This window comes from Macaca nemestrina, chromosome 11 (genome assembly GCF_043159975.1).
Source record: "Macaca nemestrina isolate mMacNem1 chromosome 11, mMacNem.hap1, whole genome shotgun sequence".
Classification (NCBI taxonomy): domain Eukaryota; kingdom Metazoa; phylum Chordata; class Mammalia; order Primates; family Cercopithecidae; genus Macaca; species Macaca nemestrina.
In genome coordinates, this window is record NC_092135.1 from 75749103 (window position 1) to 75761561 (window position 12459).

Sequence of the window (12459 nt, forward strand, 5' to 3'; positions counted from 1 at the left end):
TTAGTCACAGAACAATAGCAAGGTAATTATCAGTGGCTACTTCGAAATGACTTACCTGCTATAATGTATAATAATTAAACCCATGGGCAGAAACCATAGATTCCCTATGATTCAGAGAGAAACTCTAGGTGGTATTTAGGTCCCAAAGCTGGCCAAAATTAACAATAAGATACCAACAACTAATAAAATTCCATCAACCTCCCAGCTTACCCTTTTTAATTGAATAGACTAGATGTTTTGGCACAAGGAAGAATGAAACCCAAATGGGGAAAAATCAGGAAGTAAATTGCGAGTTTAAAAAATTACAAATGCAGCAAAAGAACGTATCTAGACTATGGCCTTTTAATTAGTAATTATTTGAAAAACAATCTTACTATCTTAGTCATTATTTTAATAACTTAGTAATATTTTAATAACTATTTTAGTATCTTAGTTAACTATTTTGGTAATTTTAGATTATGTTTCTTAACAATAGCACATATCCCACTTACAAAATCTCACTTAAAAGCCTATTTTAATGCAACAGACCCTTAACATTAATAATTAAAACTATTTTCATATTTAATTTGAACAAGGAATTTTATGCTAAGTGATTTTTTTAACTTTCCCCTGTATCACTTTCATGACAGACCCTACATATACAGAAATGCTGTAAGAATTAGTTAGTATCCCCCATTCTTCTCCTCCTTTCCATCTTTTCTTCCACAAGTATATATTGAGCACTGCCAGGAGCTGTGGAGATACAAAATTGAGAACTGCTCAAATTAGTGTTGGCCAGGAAAATTTTCCTGGATGATGTCTGATTTGTGGCTTGGCAAGTGATAATTGAAATTATGTGAATGGATGCAAGCATACTAGGGCAAGGTTTTCAAGCTGACTTCTGTGGAACCCTGGATTTCATGAGATGTTAAATGAGTATACTACAGCAAGAATAATAATCACTCTATTGACTTTTTAATCTAAACTGCACTATATATAAGAAAACACTAAACATGCACGTTGTCTTTGGTATTATGCAATAATGTCCCTGTGTGAAATTATGCCATGTTGAGAAGGCAGGACACTGCATGGAAAGGCCATTGAATGCATGAGTGAGTTGGACACATGGACATTATTTATCATCATTAATATATCTCATCTGTAATGATTGCTGCCCTGTGTCTGATAAATTCAGCATGTATTTGTAAAGTTATTCATCCCTTATTGCATGTTAAACATTAATAATACATAAACTTTATTCTCTATGACTCCCTGGCTGAAAAATGGAAGTTTTAATAAAAAGTTGAGTCTTGTAGTTCTTAGATGGCACCTAAATCAAAGAAGTTAAAAGACTGAGTACTTCAAGGAGAAAAGGAAGCTTTATTTTCTAAAACAAAACAACAAAGAAGTTTTTATTTTCTCTTTGCTGTTTTATATACGTCGCATTTCATGAGATGAAATTTTATGTTGTGCTGCAATGAAAGCAAAATCTAGGAAGAAACAAGATAATGCACCTCGCACAAAGATCTAACTTAGTGAAGCCATTTCTAAGTTTATAAAAGGGTATGGGCTAAATTCTGACCTTTCTTTCAGGGATTAATTGGCTTGCCAGTTCATTCTGCACTGTGTACTTTATTCCACATTTTAATTATTGAGGTGTTCTGTGGTCACACCATTTCGAAGCTGCTGACCTAGAGTGTTCTGTGGAGTGTGGGAAGCAGCGCTGCAGCAGGAGCTGGGGAGAAGTCTGGGCACAGAAGTCAAGGGAGGAACCTGAAAAATGGTTGGGTAGGGTGGTGCTCAAGGAAGGAGCCAGTTTTACCAATAAGTGCCAACAACCTTCAAGCTGGGTCTTTCAGGATGAGAAAGAGTTCAGCAAGGAGAGATTGGAGGAGTTAGAAGGAAACAGCAGGAACAAAAGACACAAATGCAGCAGAGTGCAAAGTGTGTTCTTGGCACAATGAGCAATCGCATGGTGGGAATAAAACTGAAAAAGAGGTCAAGGCTCAAAGGTGAGACCTTGACCAAGTTGCTGAGACCTTAGTTATAGGCAATGGAGAACTGTTTAAGAATATGGAGCAGGGAAGTGACCTGGTTTAAGATGTGATTTTAGAAAGCTTAATCCAGGTACAATGAGCATCAAGAACTGGGTAAGAGACACTGAAGGTGGGAAGAGGTCCTGTAAACCACAGAAGTCATGCAGGTGGGAGGCAATGGTGTTGGTGACTCAAGAGGTGTTGCAGAAGATTTCATAGGCTCTGTGGCCAGATAGCAGCGGCTTACATTTTGCTCCTGAGTGCCTGTGGCCCTATTAGCAGAACACAGTTGTTTTAAGGAGTGGGGAGATAGGGGAAAGATGATAGATATTCTGTAAGCCTGGGACATATTCATTTTTGAAAGTCCAGGAACAAAATCCTATCAGTAATCAGGACTGAAAACTCTAATCCAGAGTTAGGATAATTTTCAGGGAATATAAAATGCATGAGATCACTCAGGGACAGAACACATTGGGAAATCTATATCTAGGGAAGGGAAGGAGAAGAAAAGTAGTAATAAAACGGGAGGGGAGAAAGAGAAGAAATTTTAAGGAGGAAAAACTTAAACTTATTGCCATCTACTGTGGGCCAACGGTCAGATTAGATACTTTACCTGACTAATTTGTTTTGTCCTCAGATAAATCCTATGAGATGGATATGCTTCTCTATATTTTATAGATCAGAAAATGGAGACCTAGGATGCTCAATAACTTTCCCAAGTGGAGATGGAAGTTTCACCTAAATCTGACCCCAACATCCTAAATTATAGTATTTTTCCTGTTACCTTTCTGAAGGAGTTAATGGATAGCGTTATAGCAAGAATAGTGGGTTGTCACCTAAGAACAAATAGAGAAGGGCAGTCCACACCAGAGAGAGTTTAAGGAAGCTGCTAAAGATAGTAAACACTTCAGTCTGAGACTTCAGTCACAGGAAGGGGTAGGAAAAACCACTGGAGTTGATAACTGAGAGCTTTAGGTCCCTACTTACAGAATTCCAAAAGAAGATACGATGACAAAAACACTTACTGGACAGGGGTTCCTGAAAAACTCACTCTAAATCTAAAACATGCTTAGAATTTGGCTTGGTTCAGTATGCATACTGAATTGAAATCATTGTAAAATCAGTGAACAGTGCAGAAGGAATATTGACTCTGTGCAAGGCACAGTTGAGGCGGTTTCTAAAGTATAAGCTATGATCTCTGCCCTCAGGGAGGTTGCTACTTGGCTGGGGAGATGAGAAATAAACACACTGACATTTAAACAATACAAAAATTAAATGCCCACTTCAAATTTCAAATGAAAAACTTTTCACATAGCTGTGTTGATACGTTGCCAAGTCAACTGTACCTATCACGAATGCTGAAGACGTCCATGGAGGGAGAAATGACTTCAGGTGTTGTAATCTAGCTAAGGCTTCAGAGAGGAGGTGAGATTCAAACTGACCTACAGGTCAGTGCAACAGTGCAAACAGATTTTCTGAAAATCATCTCTGCATTTCTTCAGTTCAGTGTTGCACAGGGACATAAATTAAGGCCTGAGTGATCAGATCCTCAGAGAGACAGACAGGAAAGTTGATTTGTCACTTGGTATTTACATCACTGTCTTAGTCCATTCAGGCTGATAGAGCAAAATACCATAAGTTGGTGACTTATAAACAATAAATATTTATTTCTCACAGTTTTGAGACTGGGAAGACCAAGATCAAGGCACTGGCAGATTCAGTATCTAGTGCCTTCTTGCTTTAGTTCAGTGTCTAGTGCCTTTCTGTCCTCAGATGGTAGAAAGAATGAGGGATCGCTCTGGGGCCTCTTTTATAAGGGCACTGATTCCATTCATAAGAGCTCTACCCCCATTACCTAATTACCTCCTCAAGGAGCACCCCTTCATACCCTCACATTAGGGACTGGGTTTCAACATATATAGTTTTGGGCAGACACAAACATTTAGACCAGAATAATCACATTCTGGCTTAGGTACCAGCTCAATTTTGGAATTCCTAATGGTCTACTATAATGCAGAATCATAACACTGAGTTAGAGCTTTCAAAAGCTTGCTTCTCTTCTTCACAAACAAAAGGTAATTTTATGTTATGATTAAGATCATGGGTTTTGGCATACCTCAATCAAATGTCCCCTTTGCTGCTTTCTAACAAAATGATCTCAGGAAAACTTCATCGGTAACATGGGTTTAATACTACTACTGTGGAGATTACGGTGATAATTCATGCAAAGTGCTCAGCATATTATTTAGCCCATAGCAAACATTTTCTAAAGGCATCACAACTTTTTTTTTTTAATTTATTTATTATTATTATACTTTAAGTTGTAGGGTACATGTGCATAACGTGCAGGTTTGTTACATATGTATACTTGTGCCATGTTGGTGTGCTGCACCCATCAACTCGTCATTTACATCAGGTATAACTCTTAATGCAATCCCTCCCCCCTCCCCCCTCCCCATGGTAGGCCCCTGTGTGTGATGTTCCCCTTCCTGAGTCCAAGTGATCTCATTGTTCAGTTCCCACCTATGAGTGAGAACATGCGGTGTTTGGTTTTCTGTTCTTGTGATAGTTTGCTAAGAATGATGGTTTCCAGCTGCATCCATGTCCCTACAAAGGACACAAACTCATCCTTTTTGATGGCTGCATAGTATTCCATGGTGTATATGTGCCACATTTTCTTAATCCAATCTGTCACTGATGGACATCTGGGTTGATTCCAAGTCTTTGCTATTGTGAATAGTGCCGCAATAAACATACGTGTGCATGTGTCTTTATAGCAGCATAATTTATAATCCTTTGGGTATATACCCAGTAATGGGATGGCTGGGTCATATGGTACATCTAGTTCTAGATCCTTGAGGAATCGCCATACTGTTTTCCATAATGGTTGAACTAGTTTACAATCCCACCAACAGTGTAAAAGTGTTCCTATTTCTCCACATCCTCTCCAGCACCTGTTGTTTCCTGACTTTTTAATGATTGCCATTCTAACTGGTGTGAGATGGTATCTCATTGTGGTTTTGATTTGCATTTCTCTGATGGCCAGTGATGATGAGCATTTTTTCATGTATCTGTTGGCTGTATGAATGTCTTCTTTTGAGAAATGTCTGTTCATATCCTTTGCCCACTTTTTGATGGGGTTGTTTGTTTTTTTCTTGTAAATTTGTTTGAGTTCTTTGTAGGTTCTGGATATTAGCCCTTTGTCAGATGAGTAGATTGCCAAAATTTTCTCCCATTCTGTAGGTTGCCTGTTCACTCTGATGCTAGTTTCTTTTGCTGTGCAGAAGCTCTTTAGTTTAATGAGATCCCATTTGTCAATTTTGGCTTTTGCTGCCATTGCTTTTGGTGTTTTAGACATGAAGTCTTTGCCCATGCCTATGTCCTGAATGGTACTACCTAGGTTTTCCTCTAGGATTTTTATGGTATTAGGTCTAACATTTAAGTCTCTAATCCATCTTGAATTAATTTTCGTATAAGGAGTAAGGAAAGGATCCAGTTTCAGCTTTCTACTTATGGCTAGCCAATTATCCCAGCACCATTTATTAAATAGGGAATCCTTTCCCCATTTCTTGTTTCTCTCAGGTTTGTCAAAGATCAGATGGCTGTAGATGTGTGGTATTATTTCTGAGGACTCTGTTCTGTTCCATTGGTCTATACCATTGTCTTGGAGATGCGGGCTCTTTTTTGGTTCCATATGAACTTTAAAGCAGTTTTTTTCCAATTCTGTGAAGAAACTCATTGGTAGCTTGATGGGGATGGCATTGAATCTATAAATTACCTTGGGCAGTATGGCCATTTTCACGATATTGATTCTTCCTATCCATGAGCATGGTATGTTCTTCCATTTGTTTGTGTCCTCTTTTATTTCACTGAGCAGTGGTTTGTAGTTCTCCTTGAAGAGGTCCTTCACATCCCTTGTAAGTTGGATTCCTAGGTATTTTATTCTCTTTGAAGCAATTGTGAATGGAAGTTCATTCCTGATTTGGCTCTCTGTTTGTCTGTTACTGGTGTGTAAGAATGCTTGTGATTTTTGCACATTAATTTTGTATCCTGAGACTTTGCTGAAGTTGCTGATCAGCTTAAGGAGATTTTGGGCTGAGACAATGGGGTTTTCTAAATATACAATCACGTCATCTGCAAACAGGGACAATTTGACTTCTTCTTTTCCTAACTGAATACCCTTGATTTCTTTCTCTTGCCTAATTGCCCTAGCCAGAACTTCCAACTCTATGTTGAATAGGAGTGGTGAGAGAGGGCATCCCTGTCTTGTGCCAGTTTTCAAAGGGAATTTTTCCAGTTTTTGCCCATTCAGTATGATATTGGCTGTGGGTTTGTCACAAATAGCTCTTATGATTTTGAGGTACGTTCCATCAATACCGAATTTATTGAGCGTTTTTAGCATGAAGGGCTGTTGAATTTTGTCAAAAGCCTTTTCTGTATCTATTGAGATAATCATGTGGTTCTTGTCTTTGGTTCTGTTTATATGCTGGATTATGTTTATTGATTTGCGAATGTTGAACCAGCCTTGCATCCCAGGGATGAAGCCCACTTGATCATGGTGGATAAGCTTTTTGATGTGTTGCTGAATCCGGTTTGCCAGTATTTTATTGAGGATTTTTGCATCGATGTTCATCAGGGATATTGGTCTAAAATCCTCTTTTTTTGTTGTGTCTCTGCCAGGCTTTGGTATCAGGATGATGTTGGCCTCATAAAATGAGTTAGGGAGGATTCCCTCTTTTTCTATTGATTGGAATAGTTTCAGAAGGAATGGTACCAACTCCTCCTTGTACCTCTGGTAGAATTCAGCTGTGAATCCATCTGGTCCTGGACTTTTTTTCGTTGGTAGGCTATTAATTATTGCCTCAATTTCAGAGCCTGCTATTGGTCTATTCAGGGATTCAACTTCTTCCTGGTTTAGTCTTGGAAGAGTGTAAGTGTCCAGGAAATTATCCATTTCTTCTAGATTTTCCAGTTTATTTGCGTGGAGGTGTTTATAGTATTCTCTGATGGTAGTTTGTATTTCTGTGGGGTCGGTGGTGATATCCCCTTTATCATTTTTAATTGCATCGATTTGATTCCTCTCTCTTTTCTTCTTTATTAGTCTTGCTAGTGGTCTGTCAATTTTGTTGATCTTTTCAAAAAACCAACTCCTGGATTCATTGATTTTTTGGAGAGTTTTTTGTGTCTCTATCTCCTTCAGTTCTGCTCTGATCTTAGTTATTTCTTGCCTTCTGCTAGCTTTCGAATGTGTTTGCTCTTGCTTCTCTAGTTCTTTTAATTGCGATGTTAGAGTGTCAATTTTAGATCTTTCCTGCTTTCTCTTGTGGGCATTTAGTGCTATAAATTTCCCTCTACACACTGCTTTAAATGTGTCCCAGAGATTCTGGTATGTTGTATCTTTGTTCTCATTGGTTTCAAAGAACATCTTTATTTCTGCCTTCATTTCGTTATGTACCCAGTAGTCATTCAGGAGCAGGTTATTCAGTTTCCATGTAGTTGAGCGTTTTGATTGAGTTTCTTAGTCCTGAGTTCTAGTTTGATTGCATTGTGGTCTGAGAGACAGTTTGTTATAATTTCTGTTCTTGTACATTTGCTGAGGAGTGCTTTACTTCCAATTACGTGGTCGATTTTGGAATAAGTACGATGTGGTGCTGAGAAGAATGTATATTCTGTTGATTTGGGGTGGAGAGTTCTATAGATGTCTATTAGGTCTGCTTGCTGCAGAGCTGAGTTCAATTCCTGGATATCCTCGTTAACTTTCTGTCTGGTTGATCTGTCTAATGTTGACAGTGGAGTGTTGAAGTCTCCCATTATTATTGTATGGGAGTCTAAGTCTCTTTGTAAGTCTCTAAGGACTGGCTTTATGAATCTGGGTGCTCCTGGATTGGGTGCATATATATTTAGGATAGTTAGCTCTTCCTGTTGAATGATCCCTTTACCATTATGTAATGGCCTTCTTTGTCTCTTTTGATATTTGATGGTTTAAAGTCTGTTTTATCAGAGACTAGTATTGCAACCCCCCCTTTTTCTTGTTCTCCATTTGCTTGGTAAATCTTCCTCCATCCCTTTATTTTGAGCCTATGTACGTCTCTGCGTGTGAGATGGGTCTCCTGAATACAGCAGACTGATGGGTCTTGACTCTTTATCCAGTTTGCCAGTCTGTGTCTTTTAATTGGAGCATTTAGTCCATTTACATTTAAGGTTAAGTTTGTTATGTGTGAACTTGATCCTGTCATTATGATATTAACTGGTTATTTTGCTCGTTAGTTGATGCAGTTTCTTCCTAGCCTCGATGGTCTTTACATTTTGGCATGTTTTTGCAATGGCTGGTACCGGTTGTTCCTTTCCATGTTTAGTGCTTCCTTCAGGGTCTCTTGTGAGGCAGGCCTAGTGGTGACAAAATCTCTAAGCATTTGCTTATCTGTAAAGGATTTTTTTTCTCCTTCACTTATGAAACTTAGTTTGGCTGGATATGAAATTCTGGGTTTAAAATTCTTTTCTTTAAGAATGTTGAATATTGGCCCCCACTCTCTTCTGGCATGGAGAGTTTCTGCCGAGAGATCTGCTGTTAGTCTGATGGGCTTCCCTTGTGGGTAACCCGACCTTTCTCTCTGGCTGCCCTTAAGATTTTTTCCTTCATTTCAACTTTGGTGAATCTGGCAATTATGTGTCTTGGAGTTGCTCTTCTCAAGGAGTATCTTTGTGGCGTTCTCTGTATTTCCTGGATTTGAATGTTGGCCTGCCCTACTAGGTTGGGGAAGTTCTCCTGGATGATATCCTGAAGAGTGTTTTCCAACTTGGTCCCATTTTCCCCCTCACTTTCAGGCACCCCAATCAGACGTAGATTTGGTCTTTTTACATAATCCCATACTTCTTGCAGGCTTTGTTCGTTTCTTTTTCTTCTTTTTTCTTTTGGTTTCTCTTCTCGCTTCAATTCATTCATTTGATCCTCAATCGCAGATACTCTTTCTTCCAGTTGATCGAGTCGGTTACTGAAGCTTGTGCATTTGTCACGTATTTCTCGTGTCATGGTTTTCATCTCTTTCATTTCGTTTATGACCTTCTCTGCATTAATTACTCTAGCCATCAATTCTTCCACTTTTTTTTCAAGATTTTTAGTTTCTTTGCGCTGGGTACGTAATTCCTCCTTTAGCTCTGAGAAATTTGATGGACTGAAGCCTTCTTCTCTCATCTCGTCAAAGTCATTCTCCGTCCAGCTTTGATCCGATGCTGGCGATGAGCTGCGCTCCTTTGCCGGGGGAGATGCGCTCTTATTTTTTGAATTTCCGACTTTTCTGCCCTGCTTTTTCTCCATCTTTGTGGTTTTATCTGCCTCTGGTCTTTGATGATGGTGATGTACTGATGGGGTTTTGGTGTAGGTGTCCTTCCTGTTTGATAGTTTTCCTTCTAACAGTCAGGACCCTCAGCTGTAGGTCTGTTGGAGATTGCTTGAGGTCCACTCCAGACCCTGTTTGCCTGGGTATCAGCAGCAGAGGCTGCAGAAGATAGAATATTTCTGAACAGCGAGTGTACCTGTCTGATTCTTGCTTTGGAAGCTTCCTCTCAGGGGTGTACTCCACCCTGTGAGGTGTTGGGTGTCAGACTGCCCGTAGTGGGGGATGTCTCCCAGTTAGGCTACTCAGGGGTCAGGGACCCACTTGAGCAGGGAGTCTGTCCCTTCTCAGATCTCAACCTCCGTGTTGGGAGATCCACTGCTCTCTTCAAAGCTGTCAGAGTCGTTTGCGTCTGCAGAGGTTTCGGCTGCGTTTGTTATTGCCCTGTCCCCAGAGGTGGAGTCTACAGAGATAGGCAGGTTTCCTTGAGCTGCTGTGAGCTCCACCCAGTTCGAGCTTCCCAGCAGCTTTGTTTACCTACTTAAGTCTCAGCAATGGCGGGCGCCCCTCCCCCAGCCTCACTGCTGCCTTGCCAGTAGATCACAGACTGCTGTGCTAGCAATGAGGGAGGCTCCGTGGGTGTGGGACCCTCCCGGCCAGGTGTGGGATATGATCTCCTGGTGTGCCTGTTTGCTGAAAGCGCAGTATTGGGGTGGGAGTTACCCGATTTTCCAGGTGTTGTGTGTCTCAGTTCCCCTGGCTAGGAAAAGGGATTCCCTTCCCCCTTGCGCTTCCCAGGTGAGGCGATGCCTCGCCCTGCTTCAGCTCTCGCTGGTCGGGCTGCAGCAGCTGACCAGCACCGATCGTCCGGCACTCCCCAGTGAGATGAACCCAGTACCTCAGTTGAAAATGCAGAAATCACCGGTCTTCTGTGTTGCTCGCCCTGGGAGTTGGAGACTGGAGCTGTTCCTATTCGGCCATCTTGCTCCGCCCCCCGCATCACAACTTTTAAAGCAAATTCTGCACATGACATACACCTTTATACATTTCAGTGATGTGATATTGTGAGTTTAATCACAAAGGAAAGGGCCCAAATTATTTCCGCTTTTGGAAAGACACATCTAACTTTAAGGGTAAGCTCTTTCAAAAAGTTCCTACAGCTCATCACCTCCCCCTGATTTATGAGGGACCTTTTATTCAGTATGGTTTTCTCTTTTGCAGTTGGTTGCTGTTGGGACAGAACATGGTAAGATCACAGCCACAGCCACATGTAGTTGTGCAGGTTCCGCCTTGGACAGGGATGCCCTATAAAAGGGAGAAGTGGGGGTTGAAATTAGTCTAACTGTGCTTGTTTGCTTGAAGTTGTATCCACCTGGAGAGGGTACCTTTTCCTAATTCTCACAGAGACATTTGTATGGGCTTTCAATGGCCCTCCTTCAAGCTTTTCTTCAACACATCTGAAAATTGGGCATGTAATCTCTTTTTCTTTTTATCATAGTTTAAGTTCTAGGGTACATGTGCACGATGTGCAGCTTTGTTACATATGTATACATGTGCCATGTTGGTGTGCTGCACCTATTAATTCGTCATTTACATTAGGTATATCTCCTAATGCTATAGCTTTCCCCTCCCCTCACCACATGACAGGCCCCGGTGTGTGATGTTCTCCTTCCTGTGTCCAAGTGTTTTCATTGTGCAATTCCCACCTATGAGTGAGAACATGCGGTGTTTGGTTTTCTGTTCTTGCGGCTTGCTGAGAATGATGGTTTCCAGCTTCATCCATGTCCCTGCAAAGGACATGAACTCATCCTTTTTTATGGCTGCATAGTATTCCATGGTGTATATATGCCACATTTTCTTAATCCAGTCTATCACTGATGGACATTTGGGTTGGTTCCAAGTCTTTGCTATTGTGAATAGTGCCACAATAAACATATGTGTGCATGTGTCTTTATAGCAGCATGATTTATAATCCTTTGGGTATATATCCAGTAACGGGATAGCTGGGTCAAATGGTATTTCTAGTTCTAGATCCTTGAGGAATCACCACATTGTTTTCCACAATGGTTGAACTAGTTTACAGTCCCACCAACAGTGTAAAAATGTTCCTATTTCTCCACATCCTCTCCAGCACCTGTTGTTTCCTGACTTTTTAATGATCGCCATTCTAACCGGTGTGAGATGATATCTCATTGTGGTTTTGATTTGCATTTCTCTGATGGCCAGTGATGATGAGCATTTTTTCATGTATCTGTTGGCTGCATAAGTGTCTTCTTTTGAGAAATGTCTGTTCATATCCTTCACCCACTTTTTGATGGGATTGTTTGTTTTTTTTTCTTGTAAATTTGTTTGAGTTCTTTGTAGGTTCTGGATATTAGTCCTTTGTCAGATGAGTAGACTGCAAAAATTTTCTCCCATGCTATAGGTTGCCTGTTCACTCTGATGGTAGTTTCTTTTGCTGTGCAGAAGCGCTTTAGTTTAATTAGATCCCATTTGTCAATTTTGGCTTTTGTTGCCATTGCTTTTGGTGTTTTAGACATGAAGTCCTTGCCCATGCCTACATCCTGAATTGTACTGCCTAGGTTTTCTTCTAGGGTTTTTATGGTTTTAGGTCTAACATTTAAGTCTTTAATCCATCTTGAATTAATTTTTGTATAAGGTGTAAGGAAGGGATCCAGTTTCAGCTCTCTACATACGGCTAGCCAGTTTTCCCAGCACCATTGATTAAATAGGGAATCCTTTCCCCATTTCTTGTTTTTGTCAGGTTTGCCAAAGATCAGATGCTTATAGATGTGTGGTATTATTTCTGCAGGCTCTGTTCTGTTCCATTGGTCTATATCTCTGTTTTAGTACTAGTACCATGCTGTTTTGGTTACTGTAGCCTTGTAGTATAGTTTGAAGTCAGGTAGAGTGATGCCTCCATCTTTGTTCTTTTGGCTTAGGATTGTCTTGGCAATGCAGGCTCTTTTTTGGTTCCATATGAACTTTAAAGTAGTTTTTTCCAATTCTGTGAAGAAAGTCATTGGTAGCTTGATGGGGATGGCATCAGTGTGCTGTATTCAGGAGACCCATCTCACGTGCAGAGACACACATAGGCTCAAAATAAAGGG

The 12459-nt window shown here is 40.4% G+C and overlaps 1 protein-coding gene across 10 annotated transcripts in view; it reads right to left on the reverse strand.

Annotated features, from left to right (window-relative positions):
• LOC105483169 (phosphodiesterase 11A) overlaps positions 1–12459 on the reverse strand; it is a 510053-nt gene that overhangs the window by 222217 nt on the left and 275377 nt on the right. The window lies entirely within an intron of this gene.